Below are 21877 nucleotides of genomic sequence, written 5' to 3'. Positions count from 1 at the left end.
CGCCCTTGCTCCAAGTTTCATAGGTGCGCCTCTACCTGACAAAAACTGTCAACTCGCTCTTCCCAAGTGTCCATTTCCTGGGTCAGTTTGTTAACTTGACCTTCTAGTCGTTGGGTGATGGCCACCAAATTGGAGATCTTCTACTCTTGCTCCAACTTCTCCAAGGATGCTGTTTGTTCAGCCCCTTTCCGGTTTTTACCCCTCCTGTGATGGGAGGAAGTCTTGCCACTTAGACATGAGTCAGTCTTACTGAACTCCTTGTCACTGTCGTCACCGTCTGAACGGGAGTCACAACCACCTGATCGGTCATCCAGTATGCAGCAGTCCCCCATTCTAATGATGTTGGACCCCACTCCCGGAGCTTCCCCACCATCAATGGTCACACATTCTGGTTTGCCTACCAGTGTCAACCTGCCTTCACCTTGTGGAGCTTTGTCACTATCATTCACACTGAGATACCTGTCAAGTGTCATCATGTCCGTAAGTGGGGCAAAGGTATCCTTCCCTCTGGTCACCCAATGTCTGACCCGTCATGGTTGGAAGATGTTATTGCCTTTATGTATGCAGCCCCCACAGCCAAGAGCCCTCCATCCTCTTGCTGTAGAGCCGCTCCCCTCTTCCACAAGTTAGAGAACAGCCCAGAGTCCTGGCCTATGACTACCGGACAACATGAATTCGGGACTATAGCGACATCCTGTTCGGTACTGTCCCAGATCATCTCAAGGATCACCCTGGCCACTGGATAGTCCCTAGAGCTCCCATGAATGCAAGTGACCCCGACATTCTCCTTGGGTATTACAAATCTCAGGGGCGCCACCCTCACTAGAGTCACCGGTGTCCCAGAATCGACCAGTCCGTACATTTCCTCCTCGTTCACCTGCAGGGCACACCCCTGTAGCCTCTTGCCAGGTGGGTAGTTCACCAGGCAGACTGGACACCTATAGTACATTTGCGACTGGCAACAATTCGTCTGCACCACCCCTTTTATGTCAGGATGCTCCTCCCCCTTTTGGGCCACTATCCCCTTTTAGGACTTCACCTCCCTCTGAGACTCCACCCCTTTTTGGGTCACCACCCCGATTTGGGGCTCCATCCCCTTTTCAGTCACCACCCCCTTTTGGGATTTCCCCATGTCTCCTCTACAAACCTTCTTAGGCCAGAGTTCACACTGTACAGTTTTATGTCTTTTGGGCTTATACTGGCCCTTTAAGAAGACGAATACTCTGATGTCCTCTTACTACACCACACCAGCTCCTGCTGGCACTGCCACAGCTCCTGCTGTAGCCGCAAATCACCGGCACCTCCGGCTGCCGCTCACAACCAGCTGCTGGTTTCACTGCAGCTCCTGCTGCTGCAGAACCTTTTGCTGCAACTTGCAATTGCAGCTCCCGCTGCCACAAGTCCGAGCACACTTCCGCTGCGCTGTCTTCGTGGACCCGCCGATCCACAGCAACCTTTGTAACCCCGCAGAGTTACAGCCAGCCGCTTGTCACCTTCGTGACCCCACTGTGTCACAGCAAACACCTTCAGCTCTTATAGAGAGAGAGGGAAAAAAACCCATATACAGTCGCTCACTGACCCCGGTCAGTACAACACAGAATCCTCTCTGTTACCTGGCTCAGCGTCGCCAGCACTGCAACATGTGCTTCTTGAAACCCTTGCCCCTAGCAACCGATATTGTAGTCCTCATCCGTTGCCCCTAGCAACAAGGCTATAGCAGTGCCCTTAGCATTCTCCACCATATGTAAGTCAGTGCTCACTGAGTGTATTGGGGGACACTCACTTGGCAGCGCATTCACATCACACAGGAACACTTTCCGTTAAACAGTCTATGTGGTTTATTGAACGGCATAAACCATATAAGGCAACACAAACAAAACAGTCTTGTATCAGATAGATCAGTGTTCACATTAGAGCTCTGCTCTCTCAGTTCTGAGGCCACACAGGCTGTGCCATGTCCAGTAATAGGCTCTATAGCCTCCACACAGTTATTTCCCCCTTTTGGGGGTTACCTCTGAGGAGCCCCTGCTCCAGATGCCGACTCTGGGTTAGTCCTTTCTCCTGGGGAAGCGGCTGCACTGGGCTCACCGATCCGGACAGTGCCTTATTCACTAGGCCACCCCACGGTTCCAGAACCACAGCTGGGCAGTGGCTTCCCCAAACGCAGGCTGTCACAGACTCTGCTCACACACGTGGCCGGTCCGGGTGTTGTTCAGGGATCCGACCCTACTCCTTGGGTCTCCCTACACACCGGCCTCAGCAGGTTCAGGGCCTCAGCGGGTGCTATTCAGGACGTCCGTCCCCTCCTAAGACCGTCCAACACTCACACTTCACCGGGTGCTATTCAGGGATCCATCCCTACTCCCAGGGACTCCCAACACACCGACCTCACCAGGTCCAAGGTCACAGCAGGTGCTATACAGGAAGGCAGCACACTTTCCAACACCTAGACCTTCCAGGACCTTCCACACTGAACCATTCAGGTACACACTCTTCTCCATGTGATCTACCCTGGTCACCTTATATGGTCCATAGCCACGCCCACCGGATCACATGACTATGACCTCACCACAGGTCCTATTCAAATACCCAGCCATTCACATACATATACAGCTTTTACTATGGGCGTTCAGACACACGCCCCTGCGTGGGTTTGTAGGTGACTGGTGTCGCCCATCTCACCAAGCCACCTGAAAGCCTTCCCTGATACATAGTAACAAACACTCAGCATTACCTCTGCTGATTTTCACATATTTCAGCTTCCATCCCAGGGCCACCCACCCTGGGATACATAACAGTCATTTACCATCCTGCCGTTCATCATTTCTCCATTACCATATTAGATATGCCTGTGTGAATGATCCATACAGCGCCCCCTAGCTGTCACAGGGGTCACTGCATCACAATATATATATATATATATATATATATATATATATATATATATATATATACAAAAAAAAAAAATATATATATATATACCTGTACATCGTACATAATTAACCAACTTAAAACTGAGAAATCTCCTGGAAGATTAGAGAAAAGTGAAATAAATTGAAAAATATGACATGTTGAAAGTGTTTGTAAGTAATGACATAAGTCCATGATTTCTCTCCATAGGTATTTTCTTCCGCTTTATCATCTGTGCTTCAGCCTCTAATGTTAGCACTTAATACACTCATGACTGGCAGAGAAATGACAGGATTTTGTTCTCTTCCATGTTATGTGTTGGCCACCTGTCTGTCTGTTGATGACAACTGATGGCAGACATACACGGACCTGACCTTGTACAACCTGGATTACAAGTCTACACACAGGGAATCCTCTGGAAAGATCTCTCTCTGTTGAGGTTACTGTATTCTTTCCAATGTATTGAGTTTCTTTTTCTTTTAATTATAATTAGAGATGAGCGACTTTGCCTTTTTCTTTTAATTATAATTAGAGATGAGCGACTTTGCCTTTTTTCGGGTCGAGTCGGGTTTCATGAATCCTGACTTTCGCAAAAGTCGGGTCGAATGAAATAGGCCGATTATTGTGAAAAGTCGAAGTCCGACTGAAACACGAAACCCAATGTAAGTCAAAGGGGAAGAAAAGACGGCAGTGAGTGGAGGACAGGAAACACACCTACAGTGCCCATTTTAATGCCAAAAACATCAATTCTTATAACTGAAGCTTGTCAACCTTAATTTACTTTATAATAATAGTTAGGCATTGAAAACTGGGGGTTATTTGGCTAAAGTTGTGGGGGGGGTAGTGCTGGCTCCAGATTTTCGTCGGCCCAGGGCAAAAGAGTGTCACTGGGCTCCTTTAATACATGACACAATTCATGATCCTTTGATATGGCAGAGAAATAGTGGTATACTACAATGAAAAATACTTCACTTCTTACATCTCATGACTGATATCTATTTTAAATTCTCCAATACCTCCAAAAACAGACAGTATATTCCTCCATACAGTATTATGGCCACTGCATAGTGCGCCATACAGAGTAATGAAGCCCATATATTTCTCTATACAGAATCATTGGTCCCATATAATGTTCCATACAGTATATGATGAGCTCCACATAATGCTACAGTATATGTTGTTCACCATGGATGAAGCTCCAGTGTCTTATGGGCCCAAATAATGCTCCATATATAATGGGCCACATTTCTAATGCTCCAGTGTATAATGGGCCCTGTAAATGCTGCTCCAGTGACTGATGTCCACCTTTGGAATGCTCCAGTGTATGGTGGGCCCCAGATATCATTCTCCAGAGTATCGTGCTCCCCAAAAATTGCTCCCAACCTTTAAAACAATTAAATAAGTCTCCTCGCTAGGGAATCCCTGTACTCTGGACTCCTCGACATCCCCATCTTCCATCTCTCTGCACTTGGACTGTTTAGACAGAGGGCGCACAGACGTGATGTCATCGCGCTCTTTGACCAGAATGTCACTGTCAGGAAAAGTGTTTGGTTTCTGGGGGCAGTATGGTTGCAAAGCTGAACCTTAAAGGAATGTCAAGAAGGGCACCACCAGAAGTGGAGCCTGCAGCTTAATTGGACTCAACACGGGCAACCTCAACCATGCCATCCACAAAAAAGCTGCACAGATTGCAAGCTTAATTCCGTTAACGAACGAGACTCAGGCATGCCCCGCGTCCAGCTTACTAGAGGGACACGCGAGGCTGTGGCACGCGAGATCGGCCAATAACAGGTCTGTCATGCCCTTACATGTCCGGGGCTGCACGCATGCTACAATGAAAGGACCAGCGTGTATCGCTTACAGGTGCGGATAGCACACTGAACCCCGTTAGTGATGGGGATCTGGGATTACAATTCTTCCCCGTGAACAAGCATTTCCCAGTAAGTGCAGGTCAACCGTAATTCCGGAATTAGGCCTAAACGGCATTCCAGAAAAGAATGTGAAAAAATTAAGTGTCCAAACCACAGGTGCTGTAGCTTGCTTAACAGCTGGGCTCCTCTGCTGAGTAGAACACAGTTCTTACATAAACAGGCGGCATAGCTTGGTTCACAGGTGGCCAACTCTGCTGAGTAGCATACACAGTTACTAGGCCCAAAGTATTAAGTGGTGTAAATGCAATCAAAAACTGGTTCTTTCATAAACAGGCAGCATAGCTCGCTTCACGGGTGGGCTCCTCTTCTGAGTAGCAGACACAGTTACTAGGCCCAAAAGGATTTTCAGGACAATATGCGGTAAAAAATTATTAGAAATACACACGGTGTAGCTCCTTCACAGGTGTGCTACACCGCTGGCTACCAGACACCGCTACTATGCCCTAAAACTGTCTATTATCATTGAAAACCATTATTAATGTGAAAAAAAAGATACGCTTTTGTTTAACGAAATGTTCTCGAACGGAAACTCGAACAGCCGAATTTTAATCAAAGTGTTGTAGTTCGACGAACGGATCTAACACCGCCCAAAACAGCTAGAATTTGAACTTGGCTAACAGTTCCACTCAAACACCACTCATCTGTAATCAGGAGGCAGACTCAGACAGTCTCAGGCACAGTATGGATTCGACAAGATTGCAGAAAGTTGAGAAAGGGTAGAGTATCACAGGGTAACAGGTATATATAGCATAGTTTAAACATTTAAAATTTCCGTGTTTATTTCTGGATTACGACAAAGACACTCACAGCCTCAGTATGGATTAGACAACAATATAAAAAGTAGAAAAAAGGAATTGTTTTTGAAGCGTACACCAGTGTTGGGGTATTTTTATATCTTCATATATATTTCTGTCTCAGTAAGACAGTCCAGACTCTCCGAAAGAGGAAACGAGATGGATAAAAGTACAGACATAAAGTCGAGTGATTGCAGAAATTTAGGAATTACTAATCACGGGAAAAACTCCCGAGAGAATTCTCAGTGGCGATGCTGACCCTCAATTACTTTGCGTGTGGAGACAGCGAAAACAGTTCTTTTTGAAGAAATGGTTGCTGTTAGAGTTGAGCGAAACGGGTCGAACAATTTCAAAAGTCGCCGACTTTTGGCAAAGTCGGGTTTCATGAAACGAAACCCGACCCTAGGATGAGGTCGGCCACGAGGTCGGCGACTTATGCGCCAAAGTCGCGTTTCAAAAGTTTGTTTTGCGCTCTTTTTCAGCCAATCAGGATCCACGGACACTGTGGGCAACGTGATGACATAGGCAGGGGTCACCACCATCTTTCAGAAGGGCATGCAAGTGATTGGCTTGCTTTGGTGGGCGTCACAGGGGGTATAAAAGGGCGTGCACGCCGACCGCCATCTTACTTCTGCCGATCTCAGTATAGGGAGAGGTTGATGATTCTGTAGGGAGAGCGTTAGGCAGGGAAGAAGACAAAAAAACTGCTTCTGCTGCTAGCGATTTGGCCTGCACAACACACCAGTCACTGTGTGTGCAGTGCAAGGGGAGGCTATATAGTGGTGTATCAGTGGTGTTGGTTGTTGGGCTGCCTTCTAAGGCTTCCTGACATTCCTGCATTGCTGTTTACCCACTGCTCCGCAAACTGCTTTTTTAAAAGCAATCCAATCTCCCTTATCCTCTAGTCACTTTTGTCACAGCTGTGCCATCGAGCCTGTGACATAGCGCTCAGATATCAGTGGGCCTCACACAATCCAAAAGTGTCCAGTGTCCAAAAGTGTGTGCAGAGAATCAAAATCTCCCTTATCCTCTAGTCACTTTGGTCACAGCTGTGCCATCGAGCCTGTCACATAGCGCTCAGATATTCATTGGGCCTCACACAATCCAAAAGTGTCCAGTGTCCAAAAGTGTGTGCAGAGATTCAAAATCTCCCTTATCCTCTAGTCACTTTGGTCACAGCTGTGCCATCGAGCCTGTCACATAGCGCTCAGATATCAGTGGGCCTCACACAATCCAAAAGTGTCCAGTGTCCAAAAGTGTGTGCAGAGATTCAAAATCTCCCTTATCCTCTAGTCACTTTGGTCACAGCTGTGCCATCGAGCCTGTCACATAGCGCTCAGACATTCATTGGGCCTCACACAATCCAAAAGTGTCCAGTGTCCAAAAGTGTGTGCAGAGATTCAAAATCTCCCTTATCCTCTAGTCACTTTGGTCACAGCTGTGCCATCGAGCCTGTCACATAGCGCTCAGATATCAGTGGGCCTCACACAATCCAAAAGTGTCCAGTGTCCAAAAGTGTGTGCAGAGATTCAAAATCTCCCTTATCCTCTAGTCACTTTGGTCACAGCTGTGCCATCGAGCCTGTCACATAGCGCTCAGATATTCATTGGGCCTCACACAATCCAAAAGTGTCCAGTGTCCAAAAGTGTGTGCAGAGATTCAAAATCTCCCTTATCCTCTAGTCACTTTGGTCACAGCTGTGCCATCGAGCCTGTGACATAGCGCTCAGATATCAGTGGGCCTCACACAATCCAAAAGTGTCCAGTGTCCAAAAGTGTGTGCAGAGATTCAAAATCTCCCTTATCCTCTAGTCACTTTGGTCACAGCTGTGCCATCGAGCCTGTCACATAGCGCTCAGATATTAGTGGGCCTCACACAATCCAAAAGTGTCCAGTGTCCACAAGTGTCTGCAGAAATTCAAAATCTCCCCTGTCCTATAGACACCTTGTACCTTGTTTTACATTACTATATAGTTTGTTGGATTTTGTCTACATTTCTACCAAAAATGAGGAAGGCTGGTGGAAGAGGCCGTGGAATTGGGCGGGGGTTGGCAGCTGGTAATGATGGTGTTGGTGGTGGATCTGATGGTAGTGGCAAGAGCAAAATAGGACCGAATGCAGGAGGTGTTGAGCCTGCGTCATCGTCTGGCTACATAAGGCCTCGAACGCTTAGTTTTCTAGGAGTTGGCAAACCGCTTTTAAAGCCAGAGCATCAGGAAAAAGTTTTGTCTTACATTGCTGACTCAGCCTCCAGCTCTATCGCCTCCTCTTCTTCAGTTGTAAAAAGTAAAAGCACTGAGTCGTCATTGGAGGCTCATGTTCATGAACCACACCTTTCCTTGTGTCCTTCACCCCAACCAAGATTGAAGGATGACGCAGGCCATACTACTGATTACTCCATGGAGCTGTTTTCACATACCATGCCTGGATTATCAAGTCAAATGGTGAATTACCCAGGCCAAGATGAATCTGACATGGAGTGCACTGATGCACAGCCGCTGATGGATGATTCTGCTGGTACATTCACTCAGAGCACTACATTGTCCTCGCAGTGTACAGAGCCAGATTCTGACCCTGATGAGACTCAGGTGCCCCTTCCCGCACACTATACCACCATACATGGTGACACAGAGGAAGGTGCACATGACATAGAAGAGGAGGTGATGGATGACCCAGTTGTTGACCCAGATTGGCATCCATTGGGGAAGAGGGTGCTGCTTCCAATAGCTCAGATGAGGAGCATCCACAGCAGACATCGACATCGCAACAGCTGTTATCTGGCAGGCACGTAGCACTCCAAAGACAGGTTCCAAACATCAAAAGAGTTGCTGGACAGCTTGTCCAGAGGGTCAAAAGATCACAGCGTGCTAGGCTGCAAAATGTCTGCCAAAGTAGGAAGAGTGCAGTGTGGCACTTTTTTGAACAAAATCCTCATGATCAGGCCAAGGTTATCTGTAAGAAGTGCGCAAAGACCTTTAGCCGAGGGAAAAATCTGAAAAATTTGAATACCAGTTGCATGCTTAGACATTTAACCAGCATGCACTTGCAAGCATGGACACAACACCAAACCTCAAGTGCCACATGTGCAACTGATCACAACGAAGGTAGTCAGCAACGCTACATTGTTTCCCCCATTGTAAGCCCACCGGTTAGCACAGCAGCAAATGTTGAGGTGTCGTTGCAAGGCCACAGCAGTCAGGGAATCCCACTGTTATATCAACGAAAGACTGATTCTAGGCCATCAGAAAGAACACCAACTCCATCACCATCATCAACCCTCTCTCAGTCCGCCTTGTCCACCGCTACTTCCACCATATGCAGCTCTCAAGTCCAGCTCACCCTCCCAGACACTATGAGTAGGTCAAGAAAGTACTCAGTCTCTCATCCGCGTACACTGGGTTTGAACGCCCACATTGCCAAACTAATCTCGTTTGAGATGATGCCCTTTCGGTTGGTGGAAAGCACAGCTTTCCGCGAACTCATGGCCTATGCAGTACCACGCTATGACCTACCCAGTCGCCACTTCTTCTCTCGCAAAGCCATCCCAGCCCTCCACCATCATGTGAAAGACCGCATTGTCCATGCACTCAAGCAGTCAGTGAGCGGAAAGGTGCACCTCACAACTGATGCATGGTCCAGTCGGCATGGCCAGGGCCGTTACGTGTCCATCACTGCGCACTGGGTTAATGTGGTGGATGCAGGGTCCACAGGGGACAGCGGTGGTGGGACAGTGCTGCCTAGCCCACGGTATAGGAAACAGTTGGCTGTAGGCGTTCGACCCTCCTCCTCCTCCTCCTCCAGAAGTGAAAGCTCGTCCACAGAGCGCAGTCGTACGAGCACTCCATCTGCAGCTGCCACTGTTGCACATGATGTGTCCCCCTATCGAGCAGCTAGTGGAAAGCATCAGCAGGCTGTGTTGCAGATGATGTGTTTGGGCAACAGACACACCGCCGAGGTGCTGGCCGAGTACTTGAAGCGACAAACTGAGTCATGGCTGGGCAGTCTACATCTTGAGGCAGGCAAGGTAGTTAGTGATAACGGCCGTAATTTTGTGGCAGCCATAGCCCTTTCAAAACTCAGCCACATACCTTGCTTGGCTCACACCTTGAACCTGGTGGTGCAGTGCTTCCTCAAAAATTATCCGGAGTTAACAGCCCTGCTCCAGAAGGTGCGAAGACTGTGCGCGCACATCCGCCGGTCGCCTGTACACTCCGTTCGTATGCAGAAGCTGCAGCGATTGCTCCACCTTCCCAACCACCGCCTCATTATCGACATTGCAACAAGGTGGAACTCCACCCTGCACATGGTGGAGCGGCTGTGCGAGCAGAGGCAGGCCATAATGCATTTGTGGGAGGATACACAGCCAGGCACTTTGAGAGCAGACATGGAGTTGACAGGTGTGCAGTGGTCGAAGCTGAAAGACCTCTGTAAAGTCCTTCAGTGTTTTGAGGAATGCACACGGCTGGTAAGTGCAGACGACGCCATCCTAAGCATGAGCATCCCACTTATGCGTCTGCTCATGCAAACTTTGACGCACCTTAAGGAGCAGGCGTCTGCAGCCAATGTTGATGAGGAGGAAGAGGAGGAGGGAATCCTTGATGACATTCAGCCATTGTCTGCTCAGGGACCTCTCCTGGACGAGGTGGAGGAAGAAGAGGAGGAGGAGGATGATTACTTAGGGGAGGAGGATGCATCTCGTGGGGCAAGTGAAAATGTTGGCGTGGCAAGGTCTGGTACAGGGTTTGTGCGTGACTGGAGGGATGTGGATTTGCCAGAAAGTGCTCCTCCACCCAGCACTCGCAGTGCATCATTGACACCGGGAACATTGGCCCACATGTCAGATTATGCCTTGCAGATCCTAAAAAGGGACCCCCGCATTGCCAAAATGATGAACGATGATGACTACTGGTTGGCCAGCATCCTGGATCCACGCTATAAAGGCAAATTACAAAACATCATGCCACAGGAGAACCTTGACCTAATATTGGCTAATAAACAAGCAACTCTGGTAAATCGGTTGCTTGAGGCATTCCCAGCACACAGCAGCGGTGATGGTTCTCACACGAGCCGTACGGGCCGGGGGCAGCTTGGCAGAGGTGTTCGTGGTGCACACAGCAGAAGTGGCGTTGGAGACAGGGGTTTCATGACAATGTTGTGGACTGATTTTTCAAATACCGCTCACACAACTGGTAATACTGCATCGATGGAAAGTGACAGGAGACAGCAGTTGTCAACTATGGTTACAAACTACTTTTCCTCCCATATCGATGTTCTCCCACACAGGTCATTCCCCTTTGACTATTGGGCTGCTAAACTGGACACCTGGCCTGAATTGGCCCAATATGCCTTACAGGCGCTCGCTTGCCCAGCTGCAAGTGTGCTATCGGAAAGAGTCTTCAGTGCAGCTGGATCAATCCTGACAGAAAAAAGGACCCGTCTGTCAACCCAAAATGTGGATGATCTAACCTTCATAAAAATGAACCATGCATGGGTTTCCAAGGATTTTGTCCCACCTTCCCCTGATGACACATAGGGTGACAGAAAAATGGCTTGCTTTGGTCCACCTCTTCCTGGGACTTCACCTATTTCGCCTTTTGCATCAGCTGATTGTCCAACATCAACATATGCCACTTTCTAAAACTCCCTAACTGTGCTGCCTCCCCCCCCATGGCCGGGGTCACCACCTAGCGCACGACACTGTGCGAGTGCCGTTGCCCTGGACAGGTGGGTAGGCCAACTCTTGGGCGCGGGCACTGGCACAGGGTCCCTCATAGTGCAATCAAGTGTCTCTGACGGTGGTGGTGCACACCCGCCGTCAGACACACCGCTGTACTATGAGGGGCCCAGTGCCAGTACCGACGCCCACGAGTGGGCCCCCCTTGCTTGGGCAGGGCCCCAGCATTTGCAATCTTTACCTCTCCCTGCTCCTCCACTGTGTAATCTGGGCCGTCAAATCCATACTGTGCCTGACACCGTCTGAGCCTGCCTCCTGATGTATAGACATATATTTGGAATGTGTACGCTATCCATACATGTTATCTGGGGATACGGTACCCTTTCTAACCTTTGTGCAATCACGTGCAATCCATACTGGGCCTAACACCGTCTGAGCCTGCCTCCTGAGACATATATTTTGAATGTGTACGCTATCCATACATGTTATCCGGGGATACGGTACCCTTTCTAACCTTTGTGCAATCACGTGCAATCCATACTGGGCCTAACACCGTCTGAGCCTGCCTCCTGAGACATATATTTTGAATGTGTACGCTATCCATACATGTTATCCGGGGATACGGTACCCTTTCTAATCTTTGTGCAATCACGTGCAATCCATACTGGGCCTAACACCGTCTGAGCCTGCCTCCTGATGTATAGACATATATTTTGAATGTGTACGCTATCCATACATGTTATCCGGGGAAACGGTACCCTTTATAACCTTTGTGCAATCACGTGCAATCCATACTGGCCCTAAGACCGTCTGAGCCTGCCTCCTGAGACATATATTTTGAATGTGTACGCTATCCATACATGTTATCTGGGGATACGGTACCCTTTCTAACCTTTGTGCAATCACGTGCAATCCATACTGGGCCTAACACCATCTGAGCCTGCCTCCTGAGACATATAATTTGAATGTGTACGCTATCCATACATGTTATCTGGAGATACGGTACCCTTTCTAACCTTTGTGCAATCACGTGCAATCCATACTGGGCCTAACACCGTCTGAGCCTGCCTCCTGAGACATATATTTTGAATGTGTACGCTATCCATACATGTTATCCGGGGATACGGTACCCTATCTAACCTTTGTGCAATCACGTGCAATCCATACTGGGCCTAACACCGTCTGAGCCTGCCTCCTGATGTATAGACATATATTTTGAATGTGTACGCTATCCATACATGTTATCCGGGGATACGGTACCCTTTCTAACCTTTGTGCAATCACGTGCAATCCATACTGGGCCTAACACCGTCTGAGCCTGCCTCCTGAGACATATATTTTGAATGTGTACGCTATCCATACATGTTATCCGGGGATACGGTACCCTTTCTAATCTTTGTGCAATCACGTGCAATCCATACTGGGCCTAACACCGTCTGAGCCTGCCTCCTGATGTATAGACATATATTTTGAATGTGTACGCTATCCATACATGTTATCCGGGGAAACGGTACCCTTTATAACCTTTGTGCAATCACGTGCAATCCATACTGGCCCTAAGACCGTCTGAGCCTGCCTCCTGAGACATATATTTTGAATGTGTACGCTATCCATACATGTTATCTGGGGATACGGTACCCTTTCTAACCTTTGTGCAATCACGTGCAATCCATACTGGGCCTAACACCATCTGAGCCTGCCTCCTGAGACATATAATTTGAATGTGTACGCTATCCATACATGTTATCTGGAGATACGGTACCCTTTATAACCTTTGTGCAATCACGTGCAATCCATACTGGGCCTAACACCGTCTGAGCCTGCCTCCTGAGACATATATTTTGAATGTGTACGCTATCCATACATGTTATCCGGGGATACGGTACCCTTTCTAACCTTTGTGCAATCACGTGCAATCCATACTGGGCCTAACACCATCTGAGCCTGCCTCCTGATGTATAGACATATATTTTGAATGTGTACGCTATCCATACATGTTATCCGGGGATACGGTACCCTTTCTAACCTTTGTGCAATCACGTGCAATCCATACTGGGCCTAACACCGTCTGAGCCTGCCTCCTGAGACATATATTTTGAATGTGTACGCTATCCATACATGTTATCCGGGGATATGGTACCCTTTCTAATCTTTGTGCAATCACGTGCAATCCATACTGGGCCTAACACCGTCTGAGCCTGCCTCCTGATGTATAGACATATATTTTGAATGTGTACGCTATCCATACATGTTATCCGGGGATACGGTACCCTTTCTAACCTTTGTGCAATCACGTGCAATCCATACTGGGCCTAACACCGTCTGAGCCTGCCTCCTGAGACATATATTTTGAATGTGTACGCTATCCATACATGTTATTCGGGGATACGGTACCCTTTCTAACCTTTGTGCAATCACGTGCAATCCATACTGGGCCTAACACCGTCTGAGCCTGCCTCCTGATGTATAGACATATATTTTGAATGTGTACGCTATCCATACATGTTATCCGGGGATACGGTACCCTTTCTAACCTTTGTGCAATCACGTGCAATCCATACTGGGCCTAACACCGTCTGAGCCTGCCTCCTGAGACATATATTTTGAATGTGTACGCTATCCATACATGTTATTCGGGGATACGGTACCCTTTCTAACCTTTGTGCAATCACGTGCAATCCATACTGGGCCTAACACCGTCTGAGCCTGCCTCCTGATGTATAGACATATATTTTGAATGTGTACGCTATCCATACATGTTATCCAGGGAAACGGTACCCTTTATAACCTTTGTGCAATCACGTGGAATCCATACTGGCCCTAAGACCGTCTGAGCCTGCCTCCTGAGCCATATATTTTGAATGTGTACGCTATCCATACATGTTATCTGGGGATACGGTACCCTTTCTAACCTTTGTGCAATCACGTGCAATCCATACTGGGCCTAACACCATCTGAGCCTGCCTCCTGAGACATATATTTTGAATGTGTACGCTATCCATACATGTTATCTGGAGATACGGTACCCTTTCTAACCTTTGTGCAATCACGTGCAATCCATACTGGGCCTAACACCGTCTGAGCCTGCCTCCTGAGACATACAGTATATTTTGAATGTGTACGCTATCCATACATGTTATCCGGGGATACGGTACCCTTTCTAACCTTTGTGCAATCACGTGCAATCCATACTGGGCCTAACACCGTCTGAGCCTGCCTCCTGAGACATATATTTTGAATGTGTACGCTATCCATACATGTTATCCGGGGAAACGGTACCCTTTCTAACCTTTGTGCAATCACGTGCAATCCATACTGGGCCTAACACCGTCTGAGCCTGCCTCCTGATGTATAGACATATATTTTGAATGTGTACGCTATCCATACATGTTATCTGGGGATATGGTACCCTTTCTAACCTTTGTGCAATCACGTGCAATCCATACTGGGCCTAACACCGTCTGAGCCTGCCTCCTGAGACATATATTTTGAATGTGTACGCTATCCATACATGTTATCCGGGGATACGGTACCCTTTCTAACCTTTGTGCAATCACGTGCAATCCATACTGGGCCTAACACCGTCTGAGCCTGCCTCCTGATGTATAGACATATATTTTGAATGTGTACGCTATCCATACATGTTATCCGAGGATACGGGACCCTTTCTAACCTTTGTGCGATCCCGTGCAATCCATACTGGGCCTAACACCGTCTGAGCCTGCCTCCTGAGACATATATTTTGAATGTGTACGCTATCCATACATGTTATCCGGGGATACGGTACCCTTTCTCACCTTTGTGCAATCACGTGTAATCCATACTGGGCGTGAGAACGGCTGGCGAGCTGTTAAGCAAGCTACAGCACCTGTGGTTTACACACGTAAGTTTTTCATTTTTTCAGGAATGACGGTTAGGCCTAATTCCGGAACTGCGGTTGACCTGCACTTACTGGGAAATCATTGTTCGCGGGTAATAATTGTAATCAGTGATCCCCATCACTAACGTTGTTCAGCGGGTTATCTGCACCTGTAAGCGACAAACGCTGGCCTTTTCAGTGTAGCGCACATGCAGCGACGGACATGTAAGGGCATGACACACCAGTTATTGGCCAATCTCATGTGCCAGAGCCTCACGTGTCCCTCTAGTAAGCCAGACTCGGACCGCGGGGCATGACGGAGTCTCGTTCGTTAACGGAATTAAGCTTGCAATGTGTGCATCTGTTCTGTAGCTGGCATGGTTGAGGTTTCCCAGGTGGAGTCGAATTTAACCATAGGCTCCACTCCTGGTGGTGCCCTTCTGGACATTCCTTTAAGGTTCAGCTTTGCAACCATACTGCCCACGTAAAACAAACTCTTTGCCTTCATGAACGCTGTTTGGAGGGTCATGACTCGAGGGAATAACGCCCAATCAGTTAACCTGCTAGAGAGATCCTTCGTTGCTCCCAAGCATGACATCACACTCCCTAGGAAGAAGGTAATGCCACTGTGGCGACCGTACTCCTGGGGGCGACACAAGTGCACTGATGCCCAGCCACTGCTCGATGAATCTGCTGGTACATTGACCCAGACCACTACATTCCCCTCGCACGCTACACGACCTGAATCTGACCCTGATGAAACTCAGGTTACCCTTCCCATATACAGTTCCATCTTACCCGGTGACAAAGAGGAAGCTGCAGATGAAAGTGCAGGTTCGGCCCACCCGCCATCAGACACACGACCGTACTATCAGGGGCCCTGTGCCAGTGCCGTCGCCAACGAGTGGGCCCCCCCTGCTTGCTCAGGATCACAGCACTTGCAAAGTTGAAATACTGTGCAGTGAGATGGAAGATGGGGACGACGAGTCTAGACTAGTACAGGGATTCCCTAGCGAGGAGACTTATTTGATTGTTTTCAATGTTGGGACAGCAATTTTTGGGGAGCACTATACTCTGGAGAATGATAGATGGGGCCCACCATACACTGGAACATTCCAAAGGTGGACATCAGACACTGGAGCAGCATTTACAGGGCCCATTATACACTAGAGCATTAGAAATGGGGCCCATTATGTTTGGAGCATTATTTGGGCCCATAAGACAGTGGAGCTTCATCCATGGGGACCAACATATACTGTAGCATTATGTGGAGCTCATCATATACTGTTTCAAACATTATATGGGACCAATGATTCTGTATGGAGAAATAGATGGGCCTCGTCATGAGATGTAAAAAGTGAGGTGTTTTTCATTGTACTATACCGCTATTTCTCTGCCGTATCGGAGCATGATGAGTTGAGGTATGTGTTAAAGGGGCGCTCTTTCGCCCAGGGCACATGAAAACCTGCAGCCAGCCCTCCCCCCCACAACTTTAGCCAAATAATCCCCATTTTTCAGTGCGTAACTTGTATTATGAAGTTAATTAAGGTTGACAAGCTTAAGTAAGAAGAATTGATGCTTTTGGCATTCAAATGGGCACTGTAGGTGTGTTTCCTGTCCTCTCACTGCCGACTTTTATTCCCCATTGACTTACATTGGGTTTCGTGTTTCGGGACGACCCCGACTTTTCCCTATAATCGGACGATCTTGCTCGACCCGACTTTTGGAAAAGTCGGGTTTCACGAAACGAAACGCGACCCTAAAAAACCAAAAGTCGCTCAACTCTAGTTGCTGTATCGCAGTACCGTTGATCCCATCACCGTTACTCATCTCCATCAAATTTTGATCACAGGGAAAGATGTAGACATGGTCCTCACTGCCTACCATGATCTGTCAGGTAACTTTGGAGTGCAAAAGACAGAAGCCACAGGCTGTAGGCGATTCTATTGGATTGCCATGAGAGGGCACATTTAAAAATGTGGGCAGGAATGTCACATGTCTGTGAGTAGGAAAACTGTGAAAGCTGATGATAAACCACCACTGCATCTCAATGTGAGTCGACGTCCAAAGAAATGGAAGCCATTGATCATATGAAGCTAGAGCCCAGCAGGACAGGGCATAGCTACGTCTTAACCATCATCTATCAGTTCACCAAATTTGTAGTGGAAGTCCCAGGGAAGGATTTGACAGCCCAGACTACACAGCGGAGGAGCAGGGAGAGGTAAATATTGCAAATGCTGGGGCCCTGCCCTAGCAAGGGGGGCCCACTCGTGGGCGTCGGTACTGGAAATGGGCCCCTCATAGTACGCCGATGTGTCTGACGGCGGGTGTGCACCCCCACCGTCAGAGACACTTGATTGCACTATGAGGGACCCTGTGCCTGTGCCGGCGCCCAAGAGTCGGCCCACTGACCTGTCCAGGGCAGTGGCACTCGCACGGTTGCGTGCGCTAGGTGATGACCTCGGCCATGGGGGGGGGGAGGCAGCCCAGTTAGGGAGGTTTAAAAATGGCATATGTTGATGTTGGACATTCAGCAGCTGCAAATGGAGGAATTGGAGAAGTCCGAGGAAGAGGAGGACAAAAGCGAGCCATTTTTCTGGCAACCTATGTGTCATCTGGGGAAGGTGGGACAAAATCCTTTGAAATCCATGCATGGTTCATTTTAATGAAGGTTAGATCATAAACATTTTGGGTCGACAGACAGGTCCTTTTTTCTGTCAGGATTGAGCCAGCAGCACTGAAGATTCTTTCCGATAGCACACTAGCAGCACGGCAAGTGAGCTCCTGTAAGGCATATTGTGCCAATTCAGGCCAGGTGTTCAGTTTAGAGGCCCAATAGTCAAAGGGGAATGACCTGTGAGGGAGAACATCGATATGGGACGAGTAGTAGTTTGTAACCATAATTGACAACTGCTGTCTCCTGTCACTTTCAATCGATGCAGTTTTACCAGTCGTGTAAGCGGGACTTGAAAAATCAGTCCACAACATGGTCCTGAAACCCCTGTCTCCAACGCCACATCTGATGTGTGCACCACGAACACCTCTTCCATGTTGCCCCCTACGGCTCGTTGGAGAACCATCACCGCTGCTGTGTGCTGGGAATGCCTCAAACAAACGGTTTACCAGAGTTGCTTGTTTGTTAGCCAATATTAGGTCAAGGTTCTCCTGTGGCATGATGTTTTGGAATTTGCCTTTATAGCGTGGATCCAGGATGCCGGCCAACCAGTAGTCGTCATCATTCATCATTTTGGCAAAGCGGGGGTCCCTTTTTAGGATCTGCAAGGCATAATCTGACATGTGGGCCAATGTTCCCTGTGTCAATGATGCACTGCGAGTGCTGGGTGGAGGAGCACTTTCTGGCAAATCCACATCCCTCCAGTCACGCACAAACCCTGTACCAGACCTTGCCACGCCAACATTTTCTCTTGCCCCACGAGAAGCATCCTCCTCCCCTAAATAATCGTCCCCATCATCATCCTCCTCCTCCTCTTCCTCTTCTTCCTCCACATCGTCCAGGAGAGGTCCCGGAGCAGTCAATGGCTGACTGTCATCAAGGCTTCCCTCCTCCTCTTCCTCATCCTCCTCGGCTGCAGACGCCTGCTCCTTAATGTGCGTCAAAGTTTGCATGAGCAGACGCATAAGTGGGATGCTCATGCTTATGATGGCATCGTCTGCACATAACCAGTTGTGTGCATTCCTCAAAACACTGATGGACTTTACAGAGGTCTTTCAGCTTCGACCACTGCACACCCGACAACTCCATGTCTGAACCTCAAAGTGCTTGGCCGTGTATCCTCCTACAAATGCATTACACCCTGCCTCTGTTCGCACAGCCTCTCAACCATGTGCAGAGTGGAGTTCCACCTTGTTGCAACGTTGATAATTAGGCGGTGCTTGGGAAGTTGGAGCAATCGCTGCAGCTTCTGCATACGACTGGAGTGTACGGGCGACCGGCGGATGTGTGAACACAGTCTTTGGACCTTCTGGAGCAGGCCTGTTAACTCCGGAAAATTATTGAGGAAGCACTGCCCCACCAGGTTCAAGGTGTGAGCCAGGCAAGGTATGTGTCGGAGTTTTGAAAGGGTTATGGCTGCCACAAAATTCTGGCCGTTATCACTAACTACCTTGCCTGCCTCAAGATGTAGACTGCCCAGCCATGACTCAGTTTGTCGCTGCAAGAAGTCGACCAGTACCTATGCGGTGTGTCTGTCGCCCAAACACATCATCTTCAACACAGCCTGCTGACGCTTACCACTAGCTGTTCGATAGTGGGACACTAAGTGTGCAACACTGGCAGCTGCGGATGGAGTGCTCGTGCGAATGCGCTCTGTGGATGAGCTTTCACTTCTGGAGGAGGAGGGTCGAACGCCTACACCCAACTGTTTCCTATACCGTGGGCTAGGCAGCACTGTCCTACCGCCGCTGTCCCCTGTGGACCCTGCATCCACCACATTAACCCAGTGCACAGTGATGGACACGTAACAGCCCTGGCCATGCCTACTGGACCATGCATCTGTTGTGAGGTGCACCTTTCCACTCACTGATTGCTTGAGTGCATGGACAATGCGGTCTTTCACATGCAGGTGGAGGGCTGGGATGGCTTTGCGAGAAAAGAAGTGCCGACTGGGTAGGTCATAGCGTGGTACTGCGTAGGCCATGAGTTTGCGGAAAGCTTCACTTTCAACCAACCGGTAGGGCATCATCTCTAAAGAGATTAGTTTGGCAATGTTGGTGTTCAAACCCAGTGTACGCGGATGAGAGGATGAGTACTTTCTTGTCCTACTCATAGTCTCTGGTGTGAGCTGGACTTGAGAGCTGCATATGGCGGAACTAGCGGTGGACATGGCGGACTGAGAGAGGGTTGATGATGGTGATGGAGTTGGTGTTCTTTCTGATGGCCTAGATTCAGTCTTTCATAGCAATAACATTGTGATTCCCTGACTGCTTTGGCCTTGCGACGACACCTCAACATTTGCTGCTGGCGGTGTGCTAACCAGTGGGCTTACAGTGGTGGAAACGATGTAGCGTTGCTGACTACCTTCATTGGGAGCAGTTGCACATGTGGTACGTGAGGTTTGGTAGTCTGTCCACGCTTGCAAGTGCATGGTGGTTAAATGTCTAAGCATGCAACTGGTATTCAAATTTCTCAGATTCTTCCCTTGGCTAAAGATCTTTGCACACTTCTTACAGATAACCTTTGCCTGATCATTAGGATTTTGTTCACAAAAGTGCCACACTGCACTCTTCCTACTATGGAAGACATTTTGAGGCCTTGCACGCTGTGCTAATTTCACTGTCTGGCTTAGCTGTCCTGCAACTCTTTTGGTTTTTGTAACCCATTTTTGGACTGCTCCTGGCCTGCCAGATATCAGCTGTTGCGATGTCGATGCCTGCTGCGTATGCTCCTCCTCCTCTTCTGAGCTATTGGCAGTGGCACCCTCTTCCCCCAATGGATGCCAATCTGGGTCAACAACTGGGTCATCCATCACCTCCTCTTCAATGTCATGTGCACCTTCCTCTGTGTCACCATGTAAGGTGGTATAGTATGCGGGAAGGGGCACCTGATTTTCATCAGGGTCAGATTCTGGCTCAGTACACTGCGAGGACAATGTAGTGCTCTGAGTGAATGTACCAGCAGATAAATCTAGCAGTGGCTGGGCATCAGTGCACTCCATGTCAGATTCTTCTTGGACAAGGTAATTCACGATTTGACTTGATAACCCAGGCATGGTATGTGAAAAGAGCTCCATGGAGTAATCTGTAGTGTGGCCTGCTGCATCCTTTACTTTTGGTAGGGGTGAAGGACACAAGGAAAGGTGTGGTTCTTGACCATGAGCCTCCAATGACGACTCAGTGCTTTTATTTTTTGAAAGTTCAGAAGAGGAGGCGATAGAGCTGGAGGCTGTCAGCAATGTAAGCCAAAACTTGTTCCTAAAACTCCGGCTTTAAAAGCGGTTTACCTACTCCCAGAAAAGGGAGCCTTCGAGGCCTTGTGGAGCAAGACAATGACGCAGGCTCAACACCTCCTGCATTAGGTGCTATTGTGCTTTTGCCACTACCAGCAGATCCACCACCACCAACACCATTATTACCAGCTGGCAACCCACACCCACTTCCACGGCCTCTTCCAACACACTTCCTCATTTTTGGGAAAATGTACCCAATATACCACCAGCAATATGGTACTGTAAAACAAGGTACAAGGTGTATAGAGTATTGGGGAGAATTTGAATCTCCCTACAGACTTGAGGACACTGAACTATTATCTCACGGCCAGGGTAGATTACACCTCAATATAACAGGCTGAAATTGGATGGAGTATAAAATGTCTATATAGGACTGGGGAGAATTTAAATCTCCCTACAGACTTGAGGACACTGAACTATTATCTCAGGCCCAGTGTAGATTACACCTCAATATAACAGGCTGAAATTGGATGGTGTATAAAATGTCTATATAGGACTGGGGAGAATTTGAATCTCCCTAGAGATTTTAGCAAGCTGACAATGATGCTCTCAGTCCCAAGTATGGCAGCAGGCAGCCCAATAAGCAGGACTGCTGCACACAAAAGTGTGGAAAAATGAACGCTTGGTAACTGGGCAAAAAAGAAGATGAAAAGTATTTTTGCTTTTAAAAAAGCAGTTTGCACAGCAGTGTGAAAACAGCAATGCAGCTATCAGGGAGCCTTGTAAGGCAGCCTAATAACCAAC

Source organism: Dendrobates tinctorius, unplaced genomic scaffold (genome assembly GCF_039654945.1).
Source record: "Dendrobates tinctorius isolate UK_male_01 unplaced genomic scaffold, ASM3965494v1 ptg000021l, whole genome shotgun sequence".
Lineage (NCBI taxonomy): Eukaryota > Metazoa > Chordata > Amphibia > Anura > Dendrobatidae > Dendrobates > Dendrobates tinctorius.
This window is presented reverse-complemented; position numbering follows the sequence as displayed.